The 27,040-nt window shown below is 35.2% G+C and overlaps 2 long non-coding RNA genes across 3 annotated transcripts; one reads left to right on the top strand and one right to left on the bottom strand.

The window, feature by feature from the left end:
* Positions 1 to 6,054: 6,054 nt before the first annotated feature.
* LOC113338138 lies at positions 6,055 to 8,881 on the bottom strand. The gene is made up of 4 exons (XR_003354632.1): positions 8,345 to 8,881; positions 8,087 to 8,162; positions 7,293 to 7,391; positions 6,055 to 6,633 (listed from the first exon to the last, which is right to left on the bottom strand). It is a non-coding gene; the product is annotated as an uncharacterized LOC113338138 (long non-coding RNA).
* Positions 8,882 to 11,636: 2,755 nt separating this feature from the next.
* On the top strand, positions 11,637 to 13,941 carry LOC113337912. Of its 2 annotated transcripts, none has more exons than XR_003354504.1 (5): positions 11,637 to 12,127; positions 12,425 to 12,551; positions 12,641 to 12,889; positions 13,495 to 13,602; positions 13,785 to 13,941. It is a non-coding gene; the product is annotated as an uncharacterized LOC113337912 (long non-coding RNA). The 2 variants fall into 2 exon arrangements; XR_003354505.1 differs by having other exon boundaries at positions 13,495 to 13,606.
* Positions 13,942 to 27,040: the final 13,099 nt, after the last annotated feature.

Below are 27,040 nucleotides of genomic sequence, written 5' to 3'. Positions count from 1 at the left end.
TTCTTGAGGATATTATTCAAGCACAAGAACAATATCGTCAGGAAGAAGAAGGTGATGATGCTTCTAATAAATAGGTATGAGTTGTAACGATCTACAAACATGTATTTGCACGTCTCGATCGCCAAAAAGGAAAACAAATTCAAAATCTTTTTCCAGAATCGGTTTATTCGGTATCACCACATAAACCAATTCTGGGTAAAATCCCTAAATTGGGTATCATAATCGGTTGTTGTTCATCATCGTATAATCCAATTATAGTAAATTTTTGGCGCGATGGGTATGTTTCCAAAATCGGTTTATGTTGGTGATGTGCATATGCCGATTCCTTGAATAATCACGAAGAATACCCGAAGTTGACAATCGGTTTATTTACGTGTATATGTAATCCGATTTTGGAGAAAAAAATGACAGGAGAAATGTGAACAAAAATCGGATTACATGAACCGATTGTAAACTTTGAATTTTTTTCGTCAAGTCCTTAATCGGACTTTATAGTTGCACATATAAACCAATTACTGATAATCGGTTTTCTCGACTGTAACATATAAACCGATTTTGGATCCTCAACTTGTTGATATTTGTTGTAGATTGTTGTGGCGTTTGAAGAAGATCGTCCCAAACCCGTATCTCTGCTGGGTCATGATACCTTTTCCCACTATCGGTCCGGATCAATTCGATGGTCTCCATTTGTTGGAATGAGTATTTTCCTTATGTTAAAAACTTGATCTATCGGATGCTTATATTTTGTCGCTTTCTTATATTGTATTTTGCAAACTTGAACCAAGCTTAATGAATGAAAGTGGTTTTCTTTTTTGGGTACCTTGGACTCATGAAATTTGTAACAGAATCGGACTTCTAGTACGTTTATAAAGTCCGATTTAGAGGTAGTTTGCTGCAGCTTTTTCAGAATCGGTTTATATGGACGAGAATGTAATCTGATTGTTCGATGAAAAAGTTACAGAGATTTTTAACTCGTAAACCGATTATAGTTGATGTTCATCACATCAACCCAGAATCGGGTTATATAGGTTCACATTAAAAACTGATGTAGGCCACAATCGGATAAATATAGTGCACCTATAAACCGATTCAGGGTGGATTTCAGAAAATTTAATGACTGAATTTTAAAGATTTAGAGGTAAATCTCACTTAGAAGGAATGGTTTAAAGGGATTTAACTCAATCACTTGAATTGTTTTTTTTTTTTTTCAAAACCCATAAAGAAATTAGATTTCAATTGTTGTTTGTGATTGATTAGGATTTAGTTTTGACTTTCATGGAAATTGAAAAAGAAATTGAGTTTTGATTAATGATTTTTGTTTTTGTTAATTAAGTTATGATTTTGTATTTGTATTTGTGTTAGAATAATTAAGGTTTCTTTAAGGGTTAATTTAGTATTTTTACAATCTTTTAGACACCCCTTATCATTCTCTATTGGATGGATGAATAAATCCATAGGCCCAATTAAGTGGCGTAGGCCCCAATTTAGCCAGGATTATTAATTATAAATGGGGCATGATCCAGTGACATGGTTATATAAAGATTATTATGGTTTCGCCATCTTTTTTACAAAATCCAAATAACAATGAGTTTGAAGCTAATTTTTCCTATCTCTACATTCATATCAAAAATGTGAGTATTCTGATATACAAAAACTTCACCATCCACAAATTTTAATTTCAACCAGTTAATCTTCAACCGTTGATATTCAAAATGATAAATGGTAATCTTATACATCTCGAAATACTCTCATTTTTGTTGGAGTGGAGAGTTTTACAAGAGGAAAACATGTCGCCAAAAAAACAAGCTTCAGATTATTGTTGCTTGGGTTTTGGGGAAAAAATAGCCGAACCATATAATGATAATCTCAATATAACCATGTCATCGAATCCTACCCCTCGGTTTTGAGAAATTATTAAAAATTTAGCATTAATAAAAAAAAAATTAATCGCGTAAAAACTACTATAATTTTTGTGAAACAAAAATATACTTTGTTTCTGATTTTTGCTTCTTGCAGTCGGATGTGTTATATTAGTGTTTTAGTTAACTTGGGCCATTCAATCAATATCTAAAACCTAAAAGCAAGTCACATAATGTTGATTCATAATCTAAAAACCTTGAGATTATTTCACATATGTGGGACCTGCAAGAGATTCAAATTTAATCAAGTAAAATGTTGTACTAAGTCTTAGAGAAAGTCTTATGGTGGAATCCAACCTATTCTAAGTGTGGAAAAATTGTGGAGTGTCAAGTCTAATGACTTTCAGATTGGAGTCTTTCACAGTTTTTCCAAGCCATGTTCCATGATATTGTCGAATGCTAGATGGAATCCAAATTCAACGCTATTTAGAATAGGGTGCTAAACAATAAAAAAACGCCAGACTTAATAGCGCCAAACGCTTATTGATAACAGTGTTCGCTTATTGAAACATCCACACGATTGGTACAAATACGGCGAGTACGGGCCTTATTCGTGGCGGGGGATCGTGGTAGGCGATCCGGTTCATGCTCATTTATGGGAAGAAGGTGTGACGATGATACAAGAAGTGAATAGTCATGAGGAATGGGAAGAAATTGAGAAATTCGATATGGCGACGGAATTTAGTGAGCGATTGACTGTTTTGGATAAGAAAATTGGGTTTCACCATTACTGGGTGTTTGTTCGGCATCCGAAATGGCGAGTGACGGAGCTTCCGTGGCAGCAATGGACATTGGTGTGTGAAGTGGTGATTGAATCAGGGGAGAAGAGATTGGATAAATGGAATTTGATGGGGAGGTTAGGGAATAAGACGCGGTCGTTGATTACACAATGCGCAGCGTGGATGAGGCCGGACATAATTTATGTTAAGCGGCCGGTGTATCAGTGCAGGTTTGAGCCTCAGAAGGAATTTTTCAAAGGGTTAGGGCCATTGGTTGATCCGAGTACGGAGATGAATTTTATGTTTGAATCGAGACATGATGATACACTAAATATACTACTATCAATCTGAGCCAATTATAAAACGCCACCACAAAGTTCTGTTTACTTAGATCTGTAAAAAAAGAAAACATTTATGCCACGTTCCACATTATACTCTCTGTATGTGGCATGTAGGTCCCACTGATAAATATTTTAGATTTGTCAAAACAAGGAAAAAAAGCTCGGAATATATTGTACGCTATTCATACTAGCGTTTTATTAACGCTATATTTCAATTAGCGTCCAGCATTATTATTATTCGCGTTTTAATAGATCTACCATTACACTTGACCTTCCATAAACGATTCCAAATGATGAGGTGGCGTGGAAGATGGAATTCTTCCACCATAAGACTTGCTCTTAAGACCCTATGCCATAGGCATAAACAAGTAAAGGTGGTACATTCGTGGGACCGACTGAATATTCAACTTTCGTTAAGCAAAACTGGTTTGTAAACGAATCCAGCCATAGTATAGGGAGAAATGGCGCTGAAGGGCTGTGTATTTTGCAATAGGACATATGCAAGACATTTTTTTTCTTTTTCATTTTCTTGGTAGCATGTGAGCCATACTTGCACAACTTAGGCATTCGTACTTCAAATTTTGGAGGGATTCAGTTTACACTATTATAACTTGGACATGAATACTTTACCATGTCTTCTACCTTAAAAAGAACCCACAACCCCTTTTCCCCACTTGGTCACCACTTTATCTTTATGAGCGTTTTTATGATAAACTAAAGCATTTGTCAAGACGCTGCGATCCAAATCGAAATGGTTTAGTGCAAACCAATTGAGAAGCTGCTTTCGCCTTGGTTTTGTTGGTTGTTACATAATTCATTACCAACCAACACCATCCATAATGGTGGGTTCTTTCCTTTCTTTTGTTTCGGTTCTGACAAATCTCAACCATTAATCATTATTGACCTAGGGGTTATTGATTTTGGTTCTGCTTTAGTCGGTGTCACTGTAGTACAGTGATAAAGTCACTGGTAGCACCACCAAATTTGTTGCCGATCAAGAAAGAAAAATGTATGCCTCTTTGATAACCCCCAAACGGCCACACTTCCAAACTTTGGCAGCGTCTCGTGCTCCCTAGATGTCTTCCCCACCACATCACCTCATGACTCCCGAGGTCTAATACCGAATCATGTACCCTTTGTTGGTACTGCAACAATAAAATACTGAAAGAATGATGTTAAAAATAAATTTTTGAAAAGCTTAAATAAACACTCGATGGAATCAGTAAATAGAGGACAGAGTCACTTGATCATCAAGCTGTCCTTAACACGATAGTTCACCGATATGCCTCAAAAATGAGTAATGCCTATACCCTGTGGTGAAGTCGTATTCAGGTTTAAACTGCCCGTTGCAAATACTATAAGCATTATAGTACTTGCCCACTCTTACGAACTTAACAGCAATGGCACAGAATAAAAAGACCACACAGAGGGAGAAAGACGAATAGAAGAAGGATAGTAGCTTCTTCTGGACACAATTTGGAATGAAGGATTCGAGTTCTTTTTATAGGCAAACAGAGAGGGTGAAATCAATGCACGTTAACGTGCGAAATTATGTTGCATGATGTCGACACAAATCGGTCATAAAACAATCAAAAACAGTAAGAAATAATGTCGTCATTTATGCACATAAAAACGTTATGAAATATATTTAGTAAGAAAATAAAATCACCCAGGTCACACGCCCCCCACATTAAAGACAAAATTTATTTTTATTTTAAAATATTTAACGAAATAATTCAAAAAAAAAAAATTCAAAAAGATAAGTCTTGGTTGACCTATGTCCTCGGCGTAAGAACGCGCCCGAACCTTAAGCCCAAGCCTTAGTGAAAACAAGTATTGTTTGCCCCACCCATTCCACCCACATTGTTGTTCTAACTATCCATAATGGAATAGTTAAATAGTGGAGCTTCTCTTTAGTTATACCATATGTAGACCTAAAGATCATATTTCATTCGCTCATAAAAAAATGAGCAAGTGCTTTTAAAGACTCAAAAATCCGAAGTTCCATTCCCACCAAGACTACAAAACCGAAATAATAAAACTCATTTCACTACAAAAAATCCTAGCAAAGGCCATTAAAATCTTGCAACTTCCACAAAAAATTAGTTGCCAAATGCTTCCGAAACTAGTCAAAGGCAACTAGTAGTTCCTATATACTTCGGCAACATGTTGTTCGCAACTACTATTTTTATTAGTTTCTGAATTATTTAGAAACAAACATATGCCAACAACATGAAATATGTTGGTAGCCTAATACTTTCGAAACTAGAAAAAGGCAACAGTTAGTTCTTATTTACTTCGGCAACACGTTAATCGCAATTATCGTTTTCATTAGTTTCCAAACTCGTCAGCAACAAACGTATGGCAACTAAATAAAATGCTCTAGTAGCCTCATATATGAGCAACCAAAAACCACCAACTAACTCCTCATAAGTTGCGTAAACCGCTCTCCAGCAACAAAGCTACGAAAACTAACCGATTGGCTAGTTGCTTAAGCCTTTGGAAACCAGAGCCAGCAACCGCCATTGCCATAGGTTTGAGCAACCACATAGCACCAACTACAATATGTTAATTGTTAATTGTTGATAAAAGTTATTACCATATGCAGTAACTGAACTTTAAAACATTAGTAAAAAGTTTTGTGGGTTTCCTGATATTTTATGTTTTGTACTTCGTCATTGAACTTAACTTGTTGAGTTTTGGAATAAGTACTGCAAATTGCATCCCCTTCTTTTCACTGAACAGCTATAGCACATCTCATTCAAAACCACAATACACCTAATTAAAACATCCATTTTACAGTTTAAAGTATAGAGCACCCAATGTTTAGGTGGTTCATCGGGAACTAAAAACAACTACAATTGCCAAAAGAAAAAATATGTCAAATGTATTGTTAAACTGGAGAATATGGAGAGCATTAATCAAAGTTCTAACGAATTAAGAAAGCTTCCATATGAAAATTTTACTATTATGTTTGAGAATACATACAGTGCAAACTCATGAACTGAAAGATACAATTAGATTGAACTGAGTACAGGTAATACATACAAGAACAACTTATTCTAATGTCTACCTTAATGTCTTTAGTTAGACTAACTATATCTACGTGCATATATAAAGTTCTTAAATCGTTGCCATGAGATGTCACAAAGTGCATTGTCCTTATCGTTCTCCAAAAAATTTTTCTAATAGCCCAAACATTTCTGAGTTAAACGAAATGTTTTCAAAGTTCAAGAAAATTAGAGCCTCTAACAATGTTGAAAGATCTCTACATGTCGAAACACTAAATGTAAAACATTAGTCTTGGAGTAATGTGTTTATCACAGAATCTCCCAGCTTGTTCAATTTCAGTATAACAGTCCGCAACAGCTCTGCAAGCTTCAGTTTACCAGATTTATCATGTTCTCAGCCATAGATTTCCAGTATTTTTATGGCATTCATGTACTGTCCTAGTCTTTGATAGGATGCATATACAGCATCGGTTCTAACAAGTGAGCCGGTAAGCAGTAAAGGCATCTCAAAAGAGACATGTCATATGGGCTAGAGCTTCAAAAGGGGAACTCAACATGGTAGTCTTCGCCATTAAACTGCTTCTAATATAATCCAATGTACTCCACCAATATCAGACCTGCCGTTTTCCCAAACTGAATATCCCTGTGCATAAAAAAATAAATTGATCAACATCGACTTAGTAACCATCAACTTGAAAACAAATTGCCTCAAACGAACATAAACAAGCAGTAGTTAGATATAACAATTTGTCAAAAATGTTTCTTAGATATTCAGTACCCACTATATCATTTTTCAACTCACACAATCCATTTCGAATCCAATGTCCCTTAAGAAATTCTACGTTCAAGGTCCCTCAAGTCATACAATCAATACCTAACCTTTCATCCTTAAATATGTGATTCTTAAACTATTATCCTAAGTATCAGTGTTACTTAAATCAACAAGTATTTTTAAACCCTTCAGCGAATTATAGAGTAAAACTGTAAATGTATACATCTTGAGAAACTATTTTAAATCAAGGTCTTTCACTTTTCATGGGACATTTTTATCCAAGCATTTTGACATGGTATTTCTAAATTCTAACTAGTGCGACCTTTGTTTTTCGGTTGTGATCATATATTTGACTCTGACAATTTTGGAAGATCTGTCATCTGCTCCAGAAGCAACCCAAAACAAAATCAACTCTAGCAGAGCATAGATACAATAATAACTCCATTTCATGCTCAGGATAAATGGTAGGTCGTATGTATTGTCTTAGAAAAACATAAATAACGAGAAAGCCCAGTGCGAAAACTACTCACGGTATTAACATCCATTTCTTTCAGTATATCTCTCGCTGCCAGAGCGCATGTCTTCTCAGCTGGGTCCTGCCTTTAGCTTCTCACTTGCTTTGTTTTTTCCTAAATCATACAAAGGGCCCCTAAGTATTAGATGAGACGATATCAGCGTTTCAAATACATTCAATCGTAGCTTAACAAAGTGATTGATATTTCACTAAAACAGATGACATCTAGGACAGAAAAAGTAGATGTATCAATAAATCCAGTAAAACTTCTCAAACATTTTAATCTGTGTTGGAAAATCATACAAACTCCACCAACATCTGTGCATAAATCTTAAGATCCATTTGAAGTAGCAAGAAGAAATGTTCAAGTATGGTTAGAGAGAGTCTAAGAGCCTAGAAATTATTCAACAATGCTTTTGTACAATAACCATAGTGGGATCTATGGTAGAAACTAGCACGAATGTCAATGTGAGCAATAACCACCTGAAAGAACCCAAGGCCATGACCAAATCAACAAAAGAAAAGAGAGACTCAAGAAATATGAACGGTAGCTAAGGCAAATTAGTATTGAACTTTTGAAAATTTCATTTCTGAACTGGATTGGAGATCAGAAATCTCTAGTTACACACAAATTTCGTAGTTCAAACCAGAGCCCCATCTTCTTCACCACTATAACTAGTTAACTACTGTTGAGAAAGCAATGTATAACATTCGAAAGTGAGACATTATCTCAAAACAGGCAACACATATCAAAATGATGACTAAGATTACCTCAAACAAGGGGGAAAAGAAAGGTAAGAAGAAAATTACCCCATACTGGTGATTAATTTCAGCTGCTGATGGATACCCAAACATCCAATTCCTTCAAATGAACCAGACTCCACGCCTAATTTCATCAAAATTAAAATCCAATTAACAAATCAATTTATTTGAATAGATTCCAGAGAAACTGATGGGAATCATAAGAAATTTCAAAAATAAAGATGTAAACCGGCACAAAACTTCAAAAGATTCAATCCACAAAAAACCTATTTGAAGTGAATAGATGAACATATCAAACTTACTTACCGGATTAATGGATTTTACAGTTACATTCGGATAAACTTTGATTTCCTCCATTAGATCGAAAAGTTGTAACTTGCAAATGATTTGACTAATTGACTACGAAAACATTTTATGGGTAATGCAGATTTACAACATACTGAGCATTAATCTGAAGCCGGATTCCGAATCGGGTTAAAGATTTGGTTGGGAAATCAAAAAATTTATGGGTTTTTTTATGGCATTTGACGTTGTTGTTGATGATGATTTTTTTTGTCGAACAAAAATCATTCAGATTCGAAGATGGGTTTCGGTTAGGGTGGATTAAAAACTAAGAGAAGTTTTGGGTTTTTGATTTTGGTGAGAGAAAGTTATCTTCTTGTTTGATTATCTTTTGGTGGTGAATGGGAATAAAGTCCTGTCTGTGGGTTTTTTTACAAGGTTAGGTCGAGAAAACGAAGAATAAACATTATAAGCAAAGATGCGGCTAGGGTTCCAGGGTAAGGAAAAGAATTTTATTGAAATTTTTGGTGAAAATTTCGCGGGGTTTAGTGCGCCAAAACTTAGTTATTCCCGCCAAAAGATTGCAATCGTGAAATGAAACCTTGACGAGTGCATACGGATCAATGAGTTGTCGTAGTTTGATGTCGTTAGACTTGAAATAGAATGGATTAGATGTAAAAATAGGTTGAACAGATTTGATTTTTCGTGAAAAAAGTTTGGTGGGAATTTAGAGCGCCACATTTAAGTTGATATAGGGATATGTATTTTTTTTCCTTCTTTTTTGGTGAAAAAAAATATAAAAAAATATATCCGGATATATGCATGTTTCAAAAATATCTGAAATTACATGGATAGTCACGATGCGAATGTCAGAGTGGGAGATTTCTTTTTCATATATTAGGGGTTGTCATTCGAAAAGGGATTGGGGCGCAGCTGGTTGCTCGCCTCCTGTCTGAACCCGTGTTCAATTTTGATAATGTGTAACAATTTCTACTAAATTTTAATCCAAAAAAAATAAAAATTAATGAATTAAAAATGTAAATAAAAAAATAAAAATAAAAAAGTAAATACAGGATATATATGCGCAGTGTGTATGGGTTGGTGAGGAGAATTTTGTAATCAGTAAAATTTGTTTGCTTAGAAAAAATGTAAGTCGGATTGTTACACTACTGGATAAAATTGATATAACTAAATGAAGTCGGTGGATATTAGGTGAAATTAATGGATAACAGGAAAAGTCGAAGGAATTTGGGTGAAGTTGAGCAAAAGTCGAGTGACACTAGATGAGATTCATGAATAAGCAAATTAAGAAATTGATGAAATCCATGTGAAGTCGGTGAAATTGATCAGTAAAATTATTTTAAATGTCGAGGAAATGGATGGAACACCGATGAAAACAAGTAAGGTCAAGCCATATTGCGTAAGCATGATGGGTAAAGGTAAAATGAGTGAGGTCATTGAACATTAAAGGAAATTGGTAGATAACCAGAGAAATCAATAAAATGCGAGTGTAATTCCTCTCTATGATTCACCGAAACATTCACCCGACTCAAGAGTTCGTTCATTCTCATTGAATATGCTTGGAGATTTTCATATGTCGATTCCCAAACCGGATTATACGACTTTACAATCTGTTTAATCTCGAAAAAGAAAGAGAAAACCTAAATAGTTATCTTTATTTTCGTCTTTCTCTTATCCTCTCATCCGGGTATATGTTTCTCCCTTAACCCCACTCAAAAAAAACTAAGATTAAGAAATAAAGAACCGTAACTCGTCAGTATTTTTCCCCCGTCTAAACTCATAAAATTAATAAGGAAACTTGGAATCAGAAGAAAAACAAGAAATATGAATTCAATTTGATGCTTAGACCACCAAAGTGTACATAAATATGTATCCTCTCGAGAAATTTGGCGACCCTCAAGGACGTTTTGAGGATCCATCAAATAATATTTAATTCAAGATCGGAAAGTCGTTATATTAGCCAAAAACGTATATGATTTAGGTTGCAATACTATTAGATCTAGCGTAGCAGATTTGGATTTTCATACCAAGTTCAGATTCACTGGTGAACTAAGTCCATCTAACTCAATTAGGGTTGTCAGTGGGTACCCTATTACCAGAAACATAACTGACATTAATTGATTTGTCTGGTTATGGGTCCTAAAATCGGGCCCATTAGCAATCTAGATACCGACCGGTATTATCTTATTTAGACCCAAAATCTCACGATGTCTGACTGGTTAATGATTTTTTTCATCAAATGTTTTGTCTAGTTTTGATTTTGGTTATTTCTCATTTTTATTTCCGATTTTTTCTTAGGTTTAATCCTTATTTAGCACAATAATAAAAAATAACAAAAATAAAAAATATTTATAGGGATAACATGAATTAAAGCCTAAAAGAGGGCTTAGCATCGGTTAATCTCATGGAAGATTCATTCGAATCTGTAGTTCGTTCAATGTTATTTAGATACTTATATAAATCGATATTCAAAAAAAAAATCAACTGACACTGGAATTCGTTAAATGTTTTTGGACAATCTTAGATATTTACATAAGTTGAGTCCAAGAAAGATTTATATCAATCTGTAACGTATTCTTTCTTACGGGACATGCTTGAGGATATATTGAAGTCGGTTCCTAACAAGTTCATCAGAGTTTGTTCTCATTAGATTTTACTGGATACAAATATTAAGATCTACTCAAGATGATTACGTATAAGACATAATTCCCTATCTTCGTAGTTCGTTTGTTCTCATCGAAATGCTTAATAAATTATATAAATCTGATTCCATATAATTTTATTCGTTTTTATAATTCATTCGATTAAACTAATATACCTAGAAATGAAAACTATTCGATTTTATAAACAAATTAACTCAAAAAGTATACAAAAAGGAGAACAAAAATCAATCAGAAAACTACTGTAGATTTGATATTTTCGATTGTGTGGTTTAACTCTGGAAAAATCTAGTAAAAAGTTCCTACATCTTTGGACCCTTACACAATGGTGTCACGCTATTTCACTAAGTCGTAAAAAATATATTCTATTATTAAAATTATGAGAACCGTTAGATTAGATTCACTTTGGACACTTGACACTAAGCTAACCCTTATATCTTTTGAGACCAATGAAAATGGTGTCGAGAATAAAAATCGTCCAACCTAGCTGCATTACAACTAAGAGATGTGTACGTGGGTTCCGAATGTGTTACAAATCACAGTCGTACATCTTTATGTTTAGCTACCCGAGAATTCAAAAGAGTATATAATCGAAGAAGTTAGCCAAAACCTAAAACCCTAACCTACTTTCTCACTCTCGCCTCTCCTCTGTCTCTCCGCCTCCTCTCCCTCTTCCTCACTTAGAGAAAACTAAAAATGCAAAATTGGAACCCCAACTTGATTTCATCTGTTTTTGTTTCTAAACACATCACCTATCCCCAAATCGAGATGAAGGAACCGATAAAAAATCAGAAAAACCAAATATTGTTTGCATGGCCAAAATTTCTGATACTCAAAATTGGTTCTGAGTAGAGAAGATAATCTCTCACGAAGAAAAAAGATACCCAATTTTTTCAGCAATAAAGAGTTTCATAATCAGTTTTGAATTTAGGATTTCCCTAAACTAATACTCTCAATACCTATGCTGCATCGATCTATAATACTCTAATGGAAGTAGATATTGGGAATACAAAGTCTTATTCTTGGAATTTGAGAATGACCAATTTCATATCAGATAGATCAGCTACAAAATATTGTTGTTAACCAATGTAAACTTACTGGTGCTAATCCTCTTTCTCAAGAAATGGTAAGAGTTCTTTTCTATTTGTTTTGTAATTTTGGGATTTTACAGCACATTTTGTTAGTAATTCATGGTAAAAAATTGAATTTGTCTCAAAAACTAGTTGTTAGAAGGACTATTAGGAAAGACGCATGGCATGATATTGGTCTGTTCATGACATTGTTGGCTAAGATTGTATAGTTGGTTAGTAAGTGCAGTGCATATTTTAGAAAAATCAAAACTTTCAACATGTTTGGAATAATTTTTCTGCCTTTCGTAAAATTTTGTTGTGAAATTAAATGTGCTCATTTTTCTCTCTACCAGTCCGGTGAAATGTCCTGGAGTCATTTGGAAAGAAGCTGGAGGCACTTCACGCTGCTGTAAACAATGGCAATAGTCACATTGTTCACGTTACCCCTTAGTCCAGTGCTCTATGTGATGTGCTTTTAACGTATGTATTGGTCAATTGTGCATATTTTGTTACAGAAATCTATACTACTTGTATATTTGAGTGGCACAATTCCTTACTACTCATTGCAGCACACCCATATTTACTGGGGATGGAGAAGGAGGGAGTGCTTTTGCAGCATCTTCCGCAGCAGCACGGCAAGTAGTGCTTCTGGAGTGGATCCCAACTTGGATCTTGAGCTTTTCTTTCTCTTAGATCTTCAATGGAGGAAGAGAGAGCAAGACAGGAGGCTGCTGCAAAGGCTGCAAAAGAAAAATTAGGTGGATAGGTGTCAAAGCACTGGCTTTATTTCTCATGGAGCTAATACAGGCTATTTGATGGTAGGTCTCATGCTTTTAATATTTGTATCTTCTGATTTTATTATTGTGAATGTTAATCACATGATATTCAAAAATGAGGATATTATATCGTTGAGGTCCACATCTCCGTCATTATAGTTAGAACCACCATGTCTTGTTATTTTTTTCCGGAGTAGCTTAGAGTTTAGCTTCTTCAAAATTTTCGGAAACACCACCAATTCCTTCAATTGTGTAAAAATCTCGAGGTAATTTTGGCTTTGCACCCTTTTAATCTCCATATGGTTCCGTGCCAGTACTTTACTAGTTTCGTAAAGTCTTTCTCGCGGTGCGTCTTGTTATATCCGGCACTGGTTAACTGCATTTTCACCTTCCACTCTCTAGGATCCACTGTTGTATATCTGCGTTTTTCATTTCTTTTTAGACAATCTTCTTTGTCTTGTCACAAAATTCTTGATGTAGAACACACATGTTTCCTCTAGGTTATTCCTGATCCTTAGAAATGTGCACAACTGTTGCCTACAGATTTTCTGCTTAATTTACTATGTCAGTATGTTGATATTTAGCTAACATTTCTTTTTTGTTTTTCTTTTTCGTCTGAATATGGAAACCGGATGATGACACTGCAGCTAGAGCAAGCACTTGTCAACGAACGACCATCAGTCTGTTCCATCTGGTTTCATAAAATTTCATATGGCTTTGGCACATGATCATTGCTAATGGTGTTATCCTAAATGGTTGGTATGACCTCCTCTAAAAAGGCTGAAATTTGTTCACGAATGAAAATGTTGTGGTTGACTTTCTTATTGTGTAGTTCTTGACCAAGTAATAACCTTCATCTAATTTAATGTCTGTAAAATATTTACCGGATACCACCGTTTCATTTGACCTCCATTTTTGCGTGGCTTTGTTGTTGCAGTGGACCATTTGTTCGGGTTGACCAAGCATATACCATCAGACTGGGATCAGTTTTTATTTCTTTTTTTCATGAAATGTTCTTTAAGTACCTCGTTGTTGTAGTCGAAATAATTAATGTATCAATCAATTATAAATGAATAAAATTATTTGTGAATTAATTTTTGTGTTTAGCTTTATTTGTAGCATTTTTTTAATCTCAAATTTCGTATTAATGATGGGTTGAAGTTGAACTTCGAAGACCCACCCGGGTGCACGCCTATCGCAGTTATGAAATCACAATATTTGGAAAGTACCCGACTACTACAAAAATTCAGTTGCCATAACGTTTGGAAAGTAATTAACAACTACAGGAACTAGTATGTCTAATTTGTAGCAATTAGCAAACAACGTATTTGGGGACTAAAACTTGAGTTGCCAAAAGTGCACATAGCAACTAGGCATTTTTAGTAGTTGCCTTTACATTTGGAAACACCCCATACGGCAACTTAAGCTTCGCAACTACCATTAATTGCCTTTCTATTTGGCAACTCAAAACTCATCTTAGGCAACTAAGCTATTATGGTTGCCAATGCTCAGGTTTTTTGTAGTGTTTTCTCGGACACCCTTATGCACCCAAACGGTCTAACCCCGGCAAAGATTGACCATCATTATTACATTGTTAATGCAAGAAAAGAACTAAAACAAAATAGTATAAACAGTACAATTAGACATCCAACCCGTAATCACAACATGTGGGATGCTAAAAGAACTTGTCATCTAAGGAACTCCATCTAAAATAATTTTGTCAGAAGAAAGGCAGTGTGTGTTAGTTCTTAATTCTTAATGAAAGTTCTGCTTTCGAATCAAAAATAAAAGAAAAAGAATTCCGTCGTATGTGATTTCTAACCAGTAAGGACACCTTTAGATTTATCGTTCCAAAATGAAAATTGCAAAATGAACTGCAATGGACAATTATAATAATACATAAACCTAAAAACGAAAATAGAAAATCAGCTTTTAAGGGGGAGACAGAATGTCAGATGAATCTTTGGTTTGCGAGTGTTGTCAAACAGATTTTTGGATCCATGGGAACACAAGACGTAAAGCCGCTATTGGCTTACCTATTCCAGGTGAAGCTTTTACTGAATGGTGCACGGTGCACCACTTATTCATCTTATAAACTGTCAATGGCTTCCATACTAGCTGACTCTAAATAAATCATGTAGTTTCAGAGCTAGAATGTGTAAACTGAAATAGTCTATTGATAGAATTTTTTGCACGCAGATCTAAGAACCTTGGAGCTACACCAAAAAACTTGAATCCAACACAAATTGTCAATCAAAAAGGAAGGCCAAGAGAAAATAATTGAAAGCAAATTTGACACACATCAAAGGAATTTTGACTTGTAACATCAGTGATTTACCAAACACAAAGTCTCACAACTCGGACCAAAGAAAGTTTTAAGATCGTCAAACAAGGAGAAAAGCTCATATATTACTACGTACGCCTTCAATACAAAAATATAAGGGAAACTCGGAAAATGCTCCAATACGGGGGGCAATGTTAGAAATCTGCCCCAATGTTAAAAGTAGTTGTAAAAATGTCCCATTTCGTTAGCATTATCAACCCAATTAAGTCACGTGTGTAAGGTCATCATCACCATCAAAATCGCCGTCGCCACCACCTTAACCTTAATTCCCGAACCCTATACTTTGAATCTTGAATTTTGAACGCTTAACCCTATACATATGTGACTTAACTGAGTTTCAGACGTAATGGGATATTTTTCCAAGTTTTTAAATGTTGGGATAGATTTCCAATACTGCACCCCATATTGGGGCATTTTTCCAATTTTCCCAAAATATAATCTTCCATCTTCTCATCCTCAAATTATTGTTACATTTTATGTTTCTCGTTTTAGAATTGATGTTAGAAGAGAACAAAAAAAGTGGGAGAAAATGAGCTTTTATTCATTTATTATTTCGGTTGTTTACATAAGGCCCGTCAAATGCAGTTCCTTTGTTTTAATGTTGGATCAATCACAAAATAGGTAGTCGGGTAAATAAGGATTACACGGTTTGATTGCAATCTTCATTGACGTCCAACAAAATTTATTGGGTTCAGTAAACTTTACTGACCCTAATCTAATCCCCATTAGCAGTAATTCTATGGGAGTCCAAGTCCTGCTGACAAATGAAAAGTATCATTGCTCACCACTGTTCACTCATAGGAGCAAGATTAACTCTTTCAAACCTGGAGTGGTTAAACTCAAGCTCAGATTGTCCAGTTGGAAAAATATTCCTCTTAACAGCTGGAAGGCATGTCCTCATCAACTCTGTCAGATCAACTGCAAACACCTACCAAATGAACTGCTTCAAGTTTGCTAAACAAACTTGTCAAGATCTGAACAAGCTGCAAAGAAATTTCTTTTGGGAAAAATTCTTAGACAACCTTAAAGGTTACTATCCAAAAGCCTGGATTGTTGTCTGCAAGCCAAAAGACATGGGTGGTCTAGGTTTCATGAATATAGAACATTTCAATAGCTCCATGATTACTAAAATTGGGTGGAGACTTGAAACTGACAAAGATTCTCTCTTGTACCAGCTAATGGATGCTAAGTATCTCACATGCAGAAATGTTTTGAACATGGATATTAAGCACAAGGATGGAGACTCCTGGATTTGGAAAGGCATCCTAAAAGGCATCAACAATATACAGGATCACATCTCTTTGAGAATTGGAAATAGAAATACCAGCAATATCCGGGAAGACATATGCATTCCAACTATTAAAGATATCACCCCTAAACCTGCTAATTGTCCATCTGAGATAGTCAGGGTTGAACATCTTATCCTCCCAAGTGGTGAATGAAATGCTGCCCTGATAAATACTTACTTTAATAATCCTTCTGCTCAATCCATCCTTCAAGCCCCTATACATCCAGGGGAGGAGGACGAAATTTTTTGGAACCTCAATGACACTGGAAAATTCAGTTATCTCTTTACAAAGCCAAGATGGACAGGCTTTACAACAATGGTCTCCACACCAACAACTGAAAAGCTTTATGGAAAATGGATATTGCTCCTGTCATCAATATCTTTATCTGGAAATATGCTCATGGGATTCTCCACATAAATGTTAAAACAACTAGCATATTTCACTTCATTGATCCAATAAGTCAGTTGTGCATTCTGGAGAGGAAACTTTAACTCATACTCCCTCCGTTTCTAAAAAATAGGCTTGTTTCCTTATTTGTTTCCTTGTGTCAATTATATAAAAAAATATAATGCGGAATAGAAATAACACAGACACCAAAATTTTGTTAACGAGGAAACCGCAAATGCGAAAAAACCTCAGGACCTAGTCCAGATTGAACACACATTGTATTAAGCCGCTACAGACACTAGCCTACTACAAACTAACTTCGGTCTGGACGGTAGTTGAACCCCAATCAACTCACACTGATCCAAGGTACAGTTATGCTCCTACGTCTATGATCCCAGCAGGATACTACGCACTTGATTCCCTTAGCTGATCTCGCCCACAACTAAGAGTTGTTACGACCCAAAGTCGAAGACTTTAATAAACAAATCTGTATCACACAAAAAAGTGTACAGGAATAGATAAATCTGTCTCCCACAGAAATACCTACAAGTTTTTGTTCCGTTTTTTTATAAATCAAGGTGAACAGGAACCAATTGATAAACCGGACTTATATTCCCGAAGAACAGCCTAGTATTATCAATCACCTCACAATAATATTAATCGACGCGGCGAAAGAAGATATTGTGGAATCACAAACGATGAGACGAAGATGTTTGTGATTACTTTTATATCTTGCCTATCGGAGATATAAATCTCAAGCCAATCGTTAGATTGTACTCAAAACGATAGAAGGTGCAAGATCAGATCACACAATTACGAGAAAGTAGTATCGGTCTGGCTTCACAATCCCAATGAAGTCTTTAAGTCGTTAACCTGGTTTTTAAGAAGAAACCTAAGGTTAAAGGAGAATCGACTCTAGCTAATACAACTAGTATCACGCAGGAGGTGTGGGGATTAGGTTTCCCAATTGCTAGAGTTTTCCCTTATGTATTCTTTCAAATCAGGATTTGCAATCAATGTTAGCTTGGTAACAAAGCATTCAATATTCACCGTTAGATGAAAACCTGGTTAGATTCAAGCTAATATCTTTCAACCGTTGGATCGAAAACTTAGCTTGTTACACACAAATGAAATGCACGATTTTAGGTTTGTGTAACCGTACCCAAACATGTACATTTGTTGGTTCAATAGTTAACCAAATGGTTAGCCATATGAGCACTTTCATATCAACCATATTCTTCTTCACCATAACTAGTTCAAATGACTCAATTGAACTAGTTAGAGAGTTGTTCAATTGTAAGGAAATCTTATGTAACTACACAAGACACAATCGAAGCAAATACGATTTGATTCACTCGAATCGTTTCATGAACTTTATAGCCACGGTTTGCATTTAGCATTCCTTAGTTAATATAAATAAGTGCACAAACAATCGTCTTTAGATATAACTAACTTAAGTTCGCAGACTTAGTTCGCGGACTTAAGTTCCCGGAAGGAGTTCTCAAACTCCAAAAGATATTCTCGGACTGAGTTCCGCCAGTTCGCGGACTGAGTTCACGGCCCTTGTTCTGGTTCTCTTGATCAACAAAGTTTGAAAACTTCGGTTCAAGGAAAAAATGACTTATACGACTTATAATCTAAACTCTCATTTCAATCATTGAAACATTCTTAGAGGACGTTATATAGTTGTTATTCACAAACCATTTTTCGTCAAAGCAATTTTCAAAGTGATTGAAACATATCATGACTTTCGTCACTAGCTAAAGATGAACTTGGACAAAGCAAAAGCTTACCAACACATATTTCGAGAAATAGATAGGCGAGATAAACTCGGCTCGAAATCGCAAATGTGTATAATCAAAGTCTATATAGCAAAACGACTTTTGTCTCAAGATACGAGATAGAGTAGATAGAGTTTTGAGTGATAGATAAGTTCAAGTCTCCACATACCTTTTAGTCGATGAAGTTCCACCAGTTCCTTGAATAGTCCTTTGTCTTGTATGATGATTGTCATGGAGTTCTTGAGCTCAACTACATTTTCTATCCTAGTCCGAGACTTATCTATAGTAGACTAGAAATCAAGACTTATAGTTTTGATCACTAACATTGACAAACATGCTTGAGATAGCAACGCATGCGAGTTCGACCGAGCAATGCTCTAACAATCTCCCCTTTTGTCAATTTTGGTGACAAAACTATCAATACATATGGAATACAAAAAATAAATGAATTAACTTTTGTAGCTCCTATTCTACATGCCTAATCTTCAACATTACTCGAAATCTTCGTCACTTCCAAGTACTCCAATGATCCCAAAGGTTGTAAGTTCAGCATCATCGTTGTTGAAAATCCGTAGCTATAACAACGAGAAAACAAGAGTTCTCAATCATTGTTATACAGTGTCATAGTATCATTATATAGTATCAAAGTTCAATTGTATCACAACTTCGACAACAATACTATGGTGATATGTATCACTCCCCCTTAGTCAATACTCCATATCACATGGAAACCACTCCCCCTTACATAATGATACAAAAACCATATGTATTTGTAGTGTGAACTATATATTAATTCTCCCCATTTTTGTCAATAAAATTGGCAAAGGTACGAAAACGGGATCCTAATGAAATTTCCAAAAGAGACATTTCATGACCAAAAGAAAGCATATATCAACTTGTTTAGATGCAATCATAAAGCCGAAGCTAAATGCATTCATCAAGGAGTTTATAAAGATACAAGATAACCCCTAAAATATTCCACAGCCGCACTCCCCACAAAGATTTGGCAATTAAGCACAAGTTCAATTAAGAACTCTCCCCCATTATATGTCATTCCCGAAAGAACAACAAGAGCGACCTTAATTTCAAAAGAAAAGAAGGATTTCTTTGGACATAACAAATTACATACAAGTATGAATTTGAATCCAAAATACTCAATTAAATTAACCACAAGAGAACCCATGATTAATTTAATCGGAAATGCTCAACATAAGTGAACTTATGGAGACTCAAAAATACTCAATTAGATAAATTACAAGAGAACCCATAATTAATCTAATCGGAATACACAACCAAATTAACCACAAAAGTAATCAATTTAATTGGTCATGCTCGACATAAGAAAACTTACGGAGCAACAACTAAATAACCAAACAAGGATGATTAATTTAGTTGAACATGCTCGACATAAAATACCTCACGGAGCAACAACCAAGAATAACGCATTCGATTGTGCTCAACATAAGACATTTTATATAACAACACAGTATATGCACAAAAATTGTAGACCGGAGGTCGACCAAATAATGTGGAATATTCAAAAATTCATTCTATTCTCCATTACCATTTGCACAATGACATACAATAGACATAATCCTTGTAAACAAAAGATTTTAACCTATCTTCCATCAATAATTGACATAATAGGCTTAACTTTTGTATTGTCAAAAGTTCATTCCTTCATTTATCAACACATGCATATCGACATATAAAGGACTTAACTTTTGACAAGTTATGAGACAATCATAGTTCACGGACGTAATCACACATATCCCATAACAAATTGCAATATATAAAACCATAAAGATTAATACTGCAAAAATCATCTTCCAAACAATTTTAGAATTTAAACCAATAAATCTAAAAACATGAAGATGAAAACGTTGGACATAGCTATGTGTAATCACAATAATGGCTATTCCGAACTCTAGTCATTCTTCTAATCAAAAAAAGAAAAAATAGAATATTTACTAGGCGTACTAAAATCAAATTACTCATCATCTTCATCATCGGAAACACTCCAAGATGCTTGAATCATGTTCAATTCTTCCTTGAGCTCGGGAAACTTAGTTGCAACCAATGACAATTGTTCTTGTACGCACTTCACTCTTGAATTTACCTTACACACACCCTTGTGAATTTTTTGAAGTAGACTCAAGGTGGTAGGGTCACAATTATCAAGAGAATTATCTCTTTATCTTTTGCACACATTCTCCCTTATATGTTTGAAAGTACAGGGACGAACCAGTTTGGGAACCCCAAGAGAGTTGCCAATTGCAACAATACCACGTTCACGGAAAATTTGACCAATCAAGCATGAGTAACCTAACTTCTTGCTGGGTGAAGTCATCGATATCATTTGAGAAATGATGAAGCCACAAATATCGAGACTCGGGACACCCAATTCAAGGAAATAGACCAATTCCGCAAAATCATGGCTCCACTTAGAATTCTCAATTGTGGAGGGACAAAGATTAGAGATACAAAGTTTACCAAAATCCATCAAAGCAATACTAAGAACATTAGTAGGAAACTTTCCTTGATTCCAAGTCACTTTCTTACCGCAGAGGACAAGAGAGATGTCATCACGCGATGGTCGTTCATCACTTGGTCTAGGTAGACGAACATTTCCCAATGGAATTTTGGTAATCTTCGAAATTAACTCTCTATTAACAAGAAATCTTTCTCTATTTATTATGGTTTTGTATTCCATTTTACCATGATCAACATCATGAATGTTGGCATAGAAGATTCTTGTGAGAGTATCAAAACCTTGACCAAGACCATCAAATAAGTTTCCAAGATTGAACTTTTCAAAGCAAACTAAATCCTCTTTATCTCCACTAGAAGAATCAAATTTCTTTTCTAGAATAAAACCCATAGATGAAATCCTTTCAAAAATATTAGCACAAGAATCATTGACAAACCTAATTCTAATAGAATTTTGGTCTAAAGGAAGATCCATGCTAGAGGAACCCAAACCTTTTGAAGTCCTTTTTGAACCTTTGAGATTCATCATGAGATCTAGAAATTGGAGAGGAACAATAGGGGGTTACTTACTTGGAATGAACTTTTACCACCTCCTTGTCTTATTTTTCTCCAAGGAAGAATTAATGGAGAAAAGAGATGAACCCTAAAAAGTTCACGTACGCGGACTGTTGAGGAAGAAGAAGGTCCGCGTACCTCTTCTTTATAGGCTCACTTATGGGCTTGGACCCGTTTATGAACCGTGACCCACAAAAGGAATGTGGGATTTCTTTTAAAGTGCAATCCGTGACAACACAAAATGTTGAGAGGAACCGGATGCCATAGAAAGCATAATCTAACTTTAACCCAATTGTATACAAATCAAACTAGTTCTTGTCCCATCTCAAGAAATATACAAATGGGGTAATGCCAGGTATATTACCGAATGGCATGATGTGCAGAGATATCTTCATGCAACATTTCTGGTTGATATTTGTGAACAATTCTAGTGAATGATGATAATCAGGGTTGTTGAAGCTTTGTATTTTCCTCTGTGGGTGACTAGAAAGAAGATTCTTCCGATTTTTAGTCTGTACAATATTGTTTGATAGTTTTATATGTACAGGACCTTTATCGGGATGATACTTAGACTTAACAGAATTAAGTTTTTCTAAGAATTTAAAAACACTTTCGAACGCTCTGAATAGATCTTTGTCAATTGATCCATTATAGTATTCCTCAAGGAGATTAAGAGTTAATCTAGCGAGAGTCCATATCTTTGAGCGTGACGAATGTTTCCTCAATCTTACCTTCTTTTTATTTTCTCCTTTAGATTGAATCTCATCATCTAATTTATCCTTTTTAGATGAATTAAGATTATTATGAGAAACCGGGGGCTTTATCTATAATAATCTTTGAGAAATCTTTAAGGAATCCTGGCGTGCGTTACAAATGCCAAGAGAAAGTTTTCCAAAGAAATTTCCCATAGGAAAATTTTTAAGGACCGAACAAACACAAACTTATCAGGTTTAAGGTGTTTGCCTTCTCTGATACCAATTGAAAAAGTGGGAGTACAACAACCACACCCAATATTTCGCTTAGCAATCTGTATAAACAAACTCCAATATAGTTTCAAGAGAATCAACTAGACTCAATCTTAATAAAGTATATCAAAAAGTTATATCTCTCTTTATTGATTCAATTCTTTCTCAAGCAAATAGAAATCTGCGAGTCTAATTGAATATAAGAGAAATCACTTGAACGGTACCAAAGACCAATGTTCAAGTATCAATCAATTTCAATCAAAAACCAAAGATCGGATTTCCAATTGATTGATTCAAACGCACAACCTGTGATATTTCAATTATATAACAAAATATAATGCAGAATAGAAATAACACAGACACCAGAATTTTGTTAACGAGGAAACCGCAAATGCAGAAAAACCCCGAGACCTAGTCCAGATTGAACACACACTGTATTAAGCCGCTACAGACACTAGCCTACTACAAACTAACTTCGGTCTGGACTGTAGTTGAACCCCAATCAATCTCACACTGATCCAAGGTATAATTATGCTCCTACGTCTCTGATCCCAGCAGGATATTACGCACTTGATTCCCTTAGCTGATCTCACCCACAACTAAGAGTTGCTACGACCCAAAGTCGAAGACTTTAATAAACAAATCTGTATCACACAGAAAAGTTTACAGGAATAGATAAATCTGTCTTTTGATAAATCAAGGTGAACAGGAACCAATTGATAAACCGGACTTATATTCCCGAAGAACAGCCTAGTATTATCAATCACCTCACAATAATATTAATCGACGCGGCGAAAGAAGATATTGTGGAATCACAAACGATGAGACGAAGATGTTTGTGATTACTTTTATATCTTGCCTATCGGAGATATAAATCTCAATCCAATCGTTTGATTGTACTCAAAACGATAGAAGGTGCAAGATCAGATCACACAATTACGAGAAAGTAGTATCGGTCTGGCTTCACAATCCCAATGAAGTCTTTAAGTCGTTAACCTGGTTTTTAAGAAGAAACCTAAGGCTAAAGGAGAATCGACTCTATCTAATGCAACTAGTATCACACAGGAGGTGTGGGGATTAGGTTTCCCAGTTGCTAGAGTTCTCCCTTATATAGTCTTTCAAATCAGGGTTTGCATCAATGTTAACTTGGTAACAAAGCATTCAATATTCACTGTTAGATGAAAACCTGATTAGATTCAAGCTAATATCTTTCAACCGTTGGATCGAAAACTTAGCTTGTTACACAGAAATGAAATGCACGATTTTAGGTTTGTGTAACCGTACCCAAACATGTACGTTTGTTTGTTCAACAATAGTTAACCAAATGGTTAGCCATATGAGCACTTTCATATCAACCATATTATTCTTCACCATAACTAGTTCAAACGACTCAATTGAACTAGTTAGAGAGTTGTTCAATTGTAAGGAAATTTTATGTAACTACACAAGACACAATAGAAGAAAAAATGATTTGATTCACTCGAATCGGTTCATGAACTTTATAGCCACCGTTTGCATTTAGCATTCCTTAGTTAATATAAATAAGTTCACTAACAATCGTCTTTAGATATAACCAACTTAAGTTCGCAGACTTAGTTCACGGACTTAAGTTCCCGGAAGGAGTTCTCAAACTCCAGCAGATATTCTCGGACTGAGTTCCGCCAGTTCGCGGACTGGGTTCGCCGACTGAGTTCACGGCTCTTGTTATGGTTCTCTTGATCAACAAAGTTCGCAAACGTCGGTTCAAGGAAAAAATGACTTATACATATATGTGTTTCCACACAATACTTATATCCAACATAGGTTATATAATCTAAACTCTCATTTCAATCATTGAAACATTCTTGGAGGACGTTATATAGTTGTTATTCACAAACCATTTTTCGTCAAAGCAATTTTCAAAGTGATTGAAACATATCATGACTTTCGTCACTAGCTAAAGATGAACTTGACCAAAGCAAAAGCTTACCAACACATATTTCGAGAAATAGATAGGCGAGATAAACTCGGCTTGAAATAGCAAATATGTATAATCAAAATCTATATAGCAAAAAGACTTTTGTCTCAAGATAGGAGATAGAGTAGATAGACTTTTGAGTGATAGATAAGTTCAAGTCTCCAAATACCTTTTAGTCGATGAAGTTCCACCAGTTCCTTGAGTAGTCCTTCGTCTTGTTTGATGATTGCCATGGAGTTCTTGAGCTCAACTACACTTTCTATCCTAGTCCGAGATTTAGCTATAGTAGACTAGAAATCAAGACTTATAGTTTTGATCACTAACATTGACAAACATGCTTGAGATAGCAACGCATGCGATTTCGACCGAGCAATGCTCTAACAAATAGACTAACATTAGAGCCTCTATTTATAGGGCTAGACAGAAAGGCATCCCAGTAATAAACGGGATTTTCCCTAGATATTCTTAACATAATTACACGTTTATAACATAAATTTAATTTTCTCATAATGAGAGCTGATGACTTCATCCATTTTTTTACCCTCTTTGTAATAAGTTTGGTCCAGTAGGAGCATGAAACTCTTCTTTGGCCATATGCTTACCCCACCAAATATATTCAAAGACTAACTCATAAAGCTTTTCAAAAGGCATTTGGTTGTTTAAATCCTCAAAGACAGCTTTACCTTCCATGGGGAACATGATAATTTGATAAACATCATCTAGGGTGACAGTCACCTCGCTGAATGAAAGGTGAAAAATGGTTGTTCGTGATAGAATTTTTTCCTAAATCATGAAAAAGTAACAATATTAAAATCCTTTTACTCATACTCAATTACAGATCGTAACCCCAAAATATTTACCAAATTACAACCCTTTCACATTCTTTATCGGATGATAAAAAAAGGGCGGTTTGACGCTTCAGTTTAGGGCCCCCTTTAGTATGATCCTACAAAAACACAAAAAGGAATGTGAAAAATACAGAAAACAATGATAAATAAAGAAGTCAACATACGCGCTCAATTTTAGGGAAATATTAATATTTTTAGCACTGCAGCACAAACTCTCGCATCCCATTAACTCTCATAACTAAATAGAACTTTTGTCCATCTTTGGGCTGAACCCAAGCAGTGCCATCCGCCTTCTTTGGAAATAACCCCATAACATACATACTTCTTCTCTTTGCCTTTGTTGTAGGTTGAGTAACCGAAGCTCGTACCTTCTTTTTGAATTTAAACAATCTCTTGACCTGGTTGTTGAGGAAGCACAAATAAACGTTCAGTATTTTCTTGTGTTGGTCCACCAATGACGAGTGCACCTTTGTTCCTTTGTGTTGCACCCTATGAATTTAAGTTTGTTATGTGGGCTTAGAATTCTCTCATGACTTGGTGTTACTTCTTGCATTTTCTTCTTCTTAACCTTTGCCAGTCGATTCCTGAAATATGATACTTAAAAAACTAAAAAATTGGGATGTTAAAATTATTAAAAAAAAAAAATTGCACCTATGGTTTGGAACAACAACCATAGGAAAACTCAGGACAACGTACGATTTGAAAATTCCAAATAACAATACCTATGGTGGGAACTATATTTTCAAGAAAATCTAAACTTACGGTTGGGATGGCCATTCAAGTATAACTACTTGCGGTGGGAATATTTTTTCGAATTCTTTTTATATACGTACAGTTTCAAACACCAATGATGGACAAACGCAGGGTCACCTAAAGCTAGGATGGCTGTTCAAGTATAATTCCCTACCGCGGGAGTATTTTTTTGAACAAAATTTACATACATATGGTTTGAAATACCAACCATAGGCAAACCTAGGTCGTCAAATCTATTCTATACATGCAATAAAAAAAACAAAGAAAAATGATCGATTTCTCGATTCTTACCTAACTAAGTCATTTTGGTTGATTAACGGGTGTTTGAACTCATTGATTGTTCGTTTTTTCTTCTTCATCGGATAAATCATTTGGTGGTGGATTATTCGAATGTGATGCCACTTTCGGATCTTTAGTCTTGTTTCTTTTTATCTCCTCCGTTCAAGTCATCTTCTTTTTAGAGGTTTAATCGATGATGAATAATTTCGAGAATCGACAATGAACCGTCGTTAGAGAGGAAAAAAGGTGATTGGGAGAAGACGAGCGGATGATGTACACAAGAGAGATGAGAATTGTTTCGCTTTTAATCGAGGATTAAGTTTAGGTATTTAATTAGATTTAAGTTGATTATAAATTGGTGAGGGGTATCTTAATATTTTTATCGTAGAATATGTCTAACATATTTAAGAAAGAAAGGGCTACAAGCAACAACTACAAATTGTTAAGAATCTTCGTACATAACTAACCTCGAAAACCAGCTTACGATGTCAAGGTTACCCAAAATTGCCTTAGGTGACGTGGTACTATTTAACACAAACCACTTG

The sequence above is a fragment of the Papaver somniferum genome, unplaced genomic scaffold, assembly GCF_003573695.1.
Source record: "Papaver somniferum cultivar HN1 unplaced genomic scaffold, ASM357369v1 unplaced-scaffold_18, whole genome shotgun sequence".
Classification (NCBI taxonomy): domain Eukaryota; kingdom Viridiplantae; phylum Streptophyta; class Magnoliopsida; order Ranunculales; family Papaveraceae; genus Papaver; species Papaver somniferum.
The sequence above is the reverse complement of the archived record's forward strand: the minus strand, read 5'-3'. Positions and strand labels throughout refer to the sequence as shown.